General features: G+C 39.2%; 1 protein-coding gene across 17 annotated transcripts in view; it reads left to right on the top strand.

Annotated features, from left to right (window-relative positions):
• Positions 1-1,408: 1,408 nt before the first annotated feature.
• MARK3 (microtubule affinity regulating kinase 3) overlaps positions 1,409-6,769 on the top strand; it is a 58,113-nt gene continuing 52,752 nt past the window's right edge. For 10 of the 17 annotated variants that reach the window (XM_026849441.1, XM_026849446.1, XM_026849444.1 and 7 more), the window contains exon 1: positions 6,100-6,157. The gene's annotated coding sequence lies outside the window, so the exon portion shown is untranslated. Of the gene's footprint in view, positions 1,448-5,965; positions 6,158-6,769 lie in introns of those variants that run through there. The other 7 variants (XM_026849452.1, XM_026849451.1, XM_026849453.1 and 4 more) reach the window with 1 other exon arrangement.

Below are 6,769 nucleotides of genomic sequence, written 5' to 3'. Positions count from 1 at the left end.
TCACCCTTAAGATTGATTATGTAGCGAGCAAGTCTAAAAACTGCCTTTTAATTATATGTGCTGGAACCAAAGAATTGGCTATGCAGACATCAGCATAGGCATACTGAGTGTGACAAAAGAGACTTTGCTCAGTGTCCTGATTTGTGCCCTAGTCAGTGGTAGGAGGGAAGTAAAATCAGGACAAATACAGGATGTCTTCACCTGATGTCTTCCTATTCTATAATATAGGAAAATAATATGATATTTTATAATATAGGATGACTTAGGGATTCCCAGAGCGGTACCTAGTATATAGACAATTGTGGTTGAGTGTTTGCTGTGACACCTCTTGGTGGTTGCCAGAAATGTAAGTCTGTGTTTTGACTTTCCAGTAGAATTCCTTCGTCAGCAGTTGCAGGATGCCCTGCTGTGCTGTTTCACGGATGTATCTGTGCAGTAAGATGCTACCTCTGTGAATACCCCTAGGCTAACCTTTTTTCTCTGACACTGAGTAGTACTCAGCAGTCTGCATGTTCTTAAAGATGTTAATGATAAATGGGAAATAAAATACAACACACGGTTAGGAAGAGCTGCAGTAAAATTTGCCTTTGCATGTTTCATTTAAAATAGTTTTGTGTTTTAAAAAGCTATGATATGAGTGCTGGTGGGGAGTGCACACCCAGAAATTACAATGTATTTTTATGTTGTGTACCCAAGTTAGGGTAATGAATCAACTTACTGTGTCAAATGTTCATCATGTCCTGGAATGCTTAGATTATTAACATTGTAAGGTGTAGGCTTTAAGTTTTTTCTCAGTATAATTAAAAATGCTGGATCGAGCAAGGCTATCATGATTGTTACTGGTCTCACAGCTTCCCAAGAAATTCTATAACACCGCTTCATAGTATTTCATACAAAGATGAGGTAACAGCTAAGGTAATAAACATTCCTAGAGACTTTTGTAAGATTACATTTTATTAGTTCATTCCACTGATAAGAAGTTAGCTTTCACTATTGTATAAAATAAATGCTTTAAAAAAATATTGATAATGTTTGTCCTCCTTGTTTTAGAAAAGAAAGCTTCCTACTTACTGTAAATAAACATGGATTTTTGCAGGTCTTGGGCATTCTAATTTCTTAATGTTTTTCAGCTTTTCAAATGGATATCAGATTCTGTCTCTTGCAGGTTCTTCTCAGCTGTTGGCACCTTCTTAAGCAGTATAACAACTTTGATACTAGTTATCTTCTGCCGTGTGTGTGTTTCTAATGCTCTGAATGTTAAGATATCTCTAGTCATACAGATACTGGATAAAGCTAACATCTACCAAAAATATTTCAGTTATTGGCACCTTCATACTTCATTTGCTTTTTACTTTCTTTTCTTTTCTTTTTCTTTCTCTTCATGCTAATCATTATCTGGCTATGAAAGGATGTCGGCTCATCATTGGGGGAAGGCTTTTGCGAAAAGGTGGGTTTTGTGTTGTATTCCAAATATAGTTGGTCTTAGGCTCAGTCCCTCACTCACAGGAAGGTTTTTCACAAATGGAGATGTTTTACTCCATTTCCTTCTGGGTTGACTAATACCAGGGTGGGGCTAGGGGGGAGGAGGAGAAAGGTTTATGGGAGAGGTTGTCTTGTTGGCTTGAAAATGGATAGTTTTGTAGGGAACCGTCCTACTATGTGGAAAAAAAACCCTCTTTAAAGTATTTAAAAGATTTTGAAATGGAATCTGATGCATGTCAAGATACGGAAGAAAGTACTTTCTTGTCATAAGTGGATTTCAGGAGATTTTTCTTTTTCAAAAGAGATGGTGACTCTGGCTAACCTGCAGCCACACAAAGTACCCAGTCCCCTTGCTTCTATTCCCCATCTGCAGAATAATGGTCTTTCTTTGCATGAAGACAGGTGTTTTGGGAATCCCTCAGCCATGGTGAGTGTCATGAACGAGTGTTACCCTTACACAGAATGCATGTCCAGGAGATAGAGCTCACCCACCGCAATGTATGGAGACTTACTACAAATAAACACATGCTTGTTTTCAATCTTATGTTTTTAAAACAACCCCCCTTTCTTATTGAAGCCATATGAATGTGGACCTGGGAAAGAAGCCTGAAATTGAACAGTATCTTTGGGGGTCAGGGGGTGACAGAGGCAAAACTCAAGGGGGTGAGGGCCTGCCTAGGAAAAAGACAGATGACCTGCATCTCAGTTTAGAGAGCAGAAGATACTGTTACTATTTTTCCAGGCTGAGGTTGGAGCTCTTAATCTTTTTGCTGAGGAAGCTACCCTGGAAAGTAGCTGAGTGCAGCCAAATGCTATACCAGCCAATGTGTGACTTGAACTTTTCCTAGACCATCTATATTTTTGCTTTTTGCCTACACCATTTAGCTTCCCATCTACTTATCATGGCTTCTTGAAAATGGTTTGGGTGGGAGAAAGATTTTTGCTCAGTTTTGAGTTTATGCCTTTTAGTACTGTATGCTACCAAGCCCTCCTCTTTCTTCATTTCCATCAATAAAAAAAAAATCCATGTTGAAAATGGGAAGCTGTTTACTGCAGTTTTTAGAAAGCTTGTGTTCTTTTCAATATAATAATTTTGTATTTGACAGAAGAAAGACTTGTTAATAGATTTACTTATGCAAAGTGAAATAAAGTCCAAATTAGATACGGTTGCAAATGGACAGATTTCTACAGAGTGAAACACGGCTGTGAGCAAGTCAGTTGGAGAGAACTGAACTGCTTAGGAACACACAGCTTGATATTCAGAAACCACAGCTGAAAAAGGTCATATTCTTGAAAAGAAATAATCTGGGTTAGGGTGGAAATGCAAACCTCCATACAGGGAGATTGTGTTAAATTTATCAATGCTATTCCAAATAAGTTCACAGCTGTTAATTCTTCCCCTTAAGTGCAAAGCTAGAAAGCATGAAAAAAATTATAGGACACAAGAAGTCATTCCTCAACAGAGGACAGTGAAGCTCTCAAGATATAACAACTAGGGTGGTTTACTGTGTGAAATAGATTTTGTTAGTATAACAGAATCTTTCTTTTACCTAATATTGTTTATATAATATGAGTATGATGAGTTCTGAATAACCTGTACACAAGTTCTCTGGTTTGGGAATACATGATGCATGATGTCCACATTTCAACTGCTGCATATGCTAGCTCAGGTCTAACACAGTTTGTTGGTTCAAGCACGAGACAGCACAGATGCAGATACTCTGTTTTCAGTCAGCTGTGTCGTTCAGAAGCAACCTACTTGTTAAATCTATCTGCTGGAGAGCCTAAGCTAATAAGCCCTGCTTGGAGGCAGACTGGCTCTTGCTGAAGCTAGTTTGTATGCCTGTGCCGCATGCCCACGTGTAAAAGGGCAATAGTCTAAATAGTTCTGATACACTTCTTTTTCTGAGGTAGGTTATCATCTTGGTGTAGTGCAGTGTAAGTAGTACAGCAGTATTCCTGGGATGCTGTACTTGAACTAAAAGCCTTCCTCTAATATATCTAAGAAATACCTTCATGGGCCTGTACAGAACATCCTGGTCCCTGATTGCTGGGGGTAGCACTGTGGGGGAGGATGTTAGCATCTAGCATCAGCAGTTGCTTTTTTTTTTTTCTAGCTGGTCTGAATAATTTGACACTAGAAGGTAGCAAAGGAGCTGACAGAGAAGTTCTCTGCATTGTGTACTGCAAGGTTTGTTAGAAGTCAAAGTTTAGGGAAGTATAGAGGATTGGCATTGCTGTGCCAGTAGATAGAGGGTTAACTAAGATGGCCTAAACAACCAGCACCATCCTGGCGTTGAGGGCATGCAAAATAGTGAAATTGTTGGCAGAGGATTTAATTGGCTTTACTAGTTCCTTCAGCTGGGCAACTGCTCTTGTCCTTCCTCGAGAATTACTGATTGATAAACAGTTACCCAGTTGTTATAGGTCTCAAGATACTATTGAGAACGATGAATTGTTATCAAGCATTGAATTTTTACTGGATCTTGTTACGGGTGTGCTTCTTGTTCCTATGCCAATTATTAGTGGTTTGGAAGAAATGTGTACTACTGCTCTTGAAAACTGGGATAAAGATTGCTCGCATATTAAATAGGGCAGGGTGGGCCAGTCACTGGGAACACGTAATAACCTGCACGTAAGGAAGTTCTGCATTTCACTTCAGCCAAATGTGAGATCATGCACGTAAGGAATGAGGAATGAAGGTCATTTTGTGTGCTAAGGAAGTGGGAAGTAATAATTGTTAAAAAGAGTTAGGGCCAGTGTTAGGTGGTCAGATACAGATGCTCTTCTGCCAAGAAGGGTAGTTCTGTCTGTGTAAAAATCAGTGGAGTGTTGAACAGAAGATGCAGTCGCTGTGTTTAGTCCTACTACACCTACTGTTGGCATGGCATGTCCAGTTCCAGCATGAGCCCCACAAACAGATGTTGGAAATACAGGAGAGTTCTGGAAAGAACTACAGGAAATGTTCCATTGTCTTTAATCATTCTTAAGCAGCCTGTTTAGGGAGATATGTATAGATAAAAACCTAAAGTGAAGGGGTAACGTGATCATAGTAATTAAGTACCTATATGGGGAGCACAAATCTGGTGACAATGCAGTAGCCAGGCAGTAAGAAGAAGCTAAAGCCAGTTCTATACTAAAACATTATATACACCACAGTGTGTGGTTTGGGTGGTTGTTTTTTTTTAATAGTAACTATTGAAACAACTTTCCAAGAGTTGTCGTAGCCTTCTATCAGTAGTATTTCTTAAATTAACTGAATGTGTTTTTAAAAATAATTTGATCACAGCTGTTGCACTCGAATTAACAAACCAAGGAATTTAAGGTGACAGAGTATATGATCACAAGGTTACATCAAGTTATTAAATAGTGTGAAACTTGCCAAGTGTCGTGCAAGCATGAATTTGTTCATTTGTGCCTGTACCATGGTTATTAGCTCTTGGATTATGATCTCGCATCCTTATGCCACAGTGATTTACATATTGAGTGTTGCTGTATGCCAGAGTTTTGGTTGTCCCCTCTGGTTTTCAGCAAGAGTAGTAGTAGCAGTAGAAGAGTGAGATCTGGGATTTCTGGAATGACTGAATTTAGCATCTTCTGTGTAGCCAGACGTTTACTCCACATTTGCCGACTACTGAGCATTTCTAATACTTTAATGAGTGAAAGTTGATGTGTAGATCTCAACCATGAGTTGAGAACTAAGGGACATGAGGGGACCTGCTCTTTCATAAACAGGCTGTCAGGAAATGAAAAAAATACTGTTATCTTAACCATGTGATCCAATGAATAAAGACTGTTATAGGCATTATATATACCCCTTCATTTTTACAACTAATAGCTGTTCAGGGAAACTAAGTGGAAGGAACTTAACAGATTGCAGACGTATCTGAGATCTCTGCAAATGGTGCTCAGCCTAATTATATCTGAGAGTTCTCTACATTTGGTAAGATTTCTTCCCTTGTTCTCCAGGCTGTCCTGGGTGTTTTCAGGCATGAGGTTTTGTAGGAACAGGAGTCTAGTACAAGAGAAAAAAACCCCATTTTATTATTTTATCAGTAGTATTAAACTGTAAAGGTGAAAATTTTACGGTGTGTACTTTTGGAAAAGCTTTGTTCGTGTCTCCTTTCCAAAGGCTTTCCTGCTCTAGTTAGGTACAGTAATGCAAATGGGAAATAATATCAAACACCTCCATGTTCCATAACTGATTTGTCAGTCCACATAAGTTACTTAAAAATGCTTAAGTATTGTTGCAGTTCAGGTGATGTTCCACTTGGCCTTAACAGGTGATGAAATGGATATTGTGTTATGAAATGGGAACCTCTTTATTGTTGCCATCAGAACAAAGTTCAGCATGAACCTGAAGTCTGAGTTGGATCCTTTGAAGATTTTTTCAAAGGTGTTGCTGATGTTTTTGAATGTTACATGCTTCTTGTCATTGATGTGTTTTTATTTCTCAGCCTTATCTGTATATGTTTTATTGCAGCACACGTCCCATGGAGACGGACGGCAGGAAGTTTCCTCTCGAACTGGGCGCTCTGGAGCTCGCTGCAGGAACTCTATAGCTTCCTGCGCAGATGAGCAGCCACATATTGGAAATTACAGACTCCTTAAAACGATTGGAAAGGGGAATTTTGCAAAAGTAAAACTGGCAAGGCACATCCTAACTGGCAGAGAGGTAAAGTGGTATGGGTGTAAATGGCAGTGAATTGCAGTAGGTGTGAAGGTTTTCTTAGAAGAGCATCATCTAAGCCTGTGAACATTTAGCACATCTTACTAGAGAGATTGCCGCTGATGTAGAAAAAAATAGAGAACTATTTTTTTAGTAATGATTACAAAACAATTTATCTTGAAAATGGTGTCTTCGATTTGTATTTGTGACAAGTCCCTATCCAACTGAATTGTGTTCAAATGTGTTACTAGAATTCTCTGCTAAATCCTCCGTTCCCAATAGCAGTTAAAGAAGTTTGCTAGAAAGACTGTACCTTGGTGTCTCTATACAGGACAATGCAGGGCTGTATTGGAGAGGAAATCAGGAATGAGAATTAATATCTTCTTGATTATGGTCTGAGCAGCACAAGCGCAGTATTTTCTTGCCAAAGCAATGCATTTCACAGGAGTTCTGCTAGTGTCTGCGGTGCTGGGCAGCCTTGGGAAGACACTCCAGTTTGTTTGGAGCCGGTTTGTGTGTCTTGCTCTGTGTTGTGTGGTGTAGACAAACTTTCTCTTGTTAATCTTCATAGTGTCTTACTCAGCTCCATAATTAGTTTCTGCATGCCACTGCAGTGTA

This window comes from Athene cunicularia (assembly GCF_003259725.1).
Source record: "Athene cunicularia isolate RWA chromosome 5 unlocalized genomic scaffold, athCun1 chr5_part1, whole genome shotgun sequence".
NCBI lineage: Eukaryota > Metazoa > Chordata > Aves > Strigiformes > Strigidae > Athene > Athene cunicularia.
Note: the sequence above shows the minus strand (reverse complement) of the source record. Positions and strands in the feature narration are given on the sequence as shown.